Source organism: Miscanthus floridulus, unplaced genomic scaffold (genome assembly GCF_019320115.1).
Source record: "Miscanthus floridulus cultivar M001 unplaced genomic scaffold, ASM1932011v1 fs_108_1_2, whole genome shotgun sequence".
Taxonomy (NCBI): domain Eukaryota; kingdom Viridiplantae; phylum Streptophyta; class Magnoliopsida; order Poales; family Poaceae; genus Miscanthus; species Miscanthus floridulus.
In genome coordinates, this window is record NW_027096196.1 from 5,804 (window position 1) to 8,036 (window position 2,233).

Consider the following 2,233-nt stretch of genomic DNA (forward strand, 5'->3'; position numbering starts at 1 on the left):
AGGCTCCATCTCGCTCGACCCCTTGGGTGCGGGCTCCGCCTTGCCCGACCCCAAGGACACGGTTTCTGCCTTCCCCGACCCCTTAGGTATGGGCTCTGTCTCGCCCGACCCTAAGGCCGTGGGGGTCTCACCTAAGGCCGTGGGCTCCGCCTCGCCCGACCCCCTGGGCGCGGGCTCCGTCTCGTCCGACGGGGACCCATACCGCCTCCAACCACTCCAGGTCCAAGCGTATGGGTCTGGGTCAAAACTCTAACACCAGGGAAGAGACTAGCACACCTCGATGTAACCCGTGGCCATGACAGGCCATACCTGAGGATTCACATAAAAAACAGCGTCAGGCGTGCCAGTGTTGTTCTGCCTAACCCTCGTACGAACGCTAACAGGCGCGTCAGTTCACCACAACGTCCGCCGGGATAAAAATGGAACGCCATGACCGGCAGATGACGCCTGCGCATGGCGCTAGTGGCGAATAGGGCCACGACATGCAGCCGTCCCTGTTGACATCTACAGGATCGGCGGGTCCCGCATGAAGAAGAAGAAGGACCCGGCGATCCTAGAAGCCTTCTTCTCTCTCGTTCTTCTCCTTTTCCTCCATTGTAACCCGTACTTTCCCTTCGTCTATAAAAGGAGAAGCAGGGCACCCCATGAAGGGGGATCCATATCGGCACGAGACCAAACCACGAGATAAAAGCACAAGAGCAGCAATCGAGCTCTCCGCACCCATTCACTCCTTTCATCAGAGACTTTGGATCCTTTCCCTCTCTCGCCTGTCTGTAACCCCTACTGCAAATCAAGTGCCGGTAACATGAGCAGCAGAAAACTGAACGTAGGGACGTTCCGCATGAACCAGTATAAACCCTTGTGTTCTCCGAGCACACCATCCGAGCCAGACGCGAATTTACTCGTCGGTGGTCCGAAAACACCGACAAGATGTCACATTTTATTTCTATTAACATAAGAATCCTACATACAACTTTTCGCATATAATTTACCAGTATAGTATCACGTTTTTACATGTTTGTAAGATATTTCTTTCCTCTTGCGCTCATCTTTTGTGTAGGAGTTGTTGATATTTACTAGTTTGGCAGCAACTTTGTAGTGTTATGTAGTAGCATCCTAGGGTAGCATCCTAGGGTTTACATTCTTAGCAAAATAAGTTTAAAATAGTGATGGCCGGTGCGCGTCAAATCTTTAGTACACACCGTGTTCTCTTCAGGCCCGTCTGATAGGCAGGTGCAGGGAGTGCGACGGCCGGGGGCCCATGGCGTTGGGGGCCCATGAGTATATCCCTCATTACTACGGGTATACAGGCTCATACAGTCCATTTGATGGTGCCGCTTCGTATGATCGTATCCCTGGTCGCGAGCGACCCTTCGTATTCGCCATCACGAGTCGCGACTTCCTTTGCGGTTTCGGTGACGGCGTGCTTCGCGGGAATCTCTGCGGATTGAGGGTGGCCGGCGGTGGGCACGGTGACCTCGTCGGCATGCTGCAGTCCTTCAGCCCTTCAGGTCAGCACTCAGCAACAAGGCGAGCGCACGATCAGCAGGTTCTGGTCTTGCCTCCGCCCTCTGGCGTTCCCTATCTGGCTGTATGTCTCCCTGTCCCTGATCAGTTTTTTTTTTCCAGTTTTGTTGAATCAGTTTGTCAGTTTGACACTCGGCGCTCCGTGACTCTGTGGCCAACGGTAAGTGATTGCAGTTGCAAATTTGCAGTTCCAGTTCAGTTATCAGTTGTAGGAATCTAATTTTCTAAATTCTAATTCAATTATATTTTTTGAAAATGATAGATGCCGCCAAAGAAACATTTGTCGTTATCAAACAAGGAAACAGAGAAAACTAGAAGATCAATAGAAAGAATAAAAAAAAAGGTGCTATGCATAAGTTTTTTTTCCAAGTTCAATGAATGCCGAAGTCAGTCAAGATCAGAGGCAGGAACAAGATCAACCAATAATTGCACAAGCTGATGGCAATGATGGTGGTACAGAAATGCCCGAAGGCGGTTCTTTTAAAAAGCACTAAAACACTACATTTGAGGTAACCATAATATTTATTTTGCCGTTCTTTTTGCTTCTTCAATTCGATGTAATGTCATTTTTTATTGAACTAAATATATACTGCAAGTTATCTCTTATTAGTAGTACTATTATGTATTTGAAACGTCATTTTGAAAGATTAGATTGTTGGGCCCTTTGTGCCTTACTTACACGAGGGCCCTCAAAATTATTGAGACG

The 2,233-nt window shown here is 48.8% G+C and overlaps 1 long non-coding RNA gene across 1 annotated transcript; it reads left to right on the forward strand.

Moving 5' to 3' along the window:
• Positions 1 to 1,315: 1,315 nt before the first annotated feature.
• LOC136530330 (uncharacterized) lies at positions 1,316 to 2,233 on the forward strand. The gene is made up of 3 exons (XR_010777749.1): positions 1,316 to 1,549; positions 1,630 to 1,687; positions 1,790 to 2,233. It is a non-coding gene; the product is annotated as an uncharacterized lncRNA (long non-coding RNA).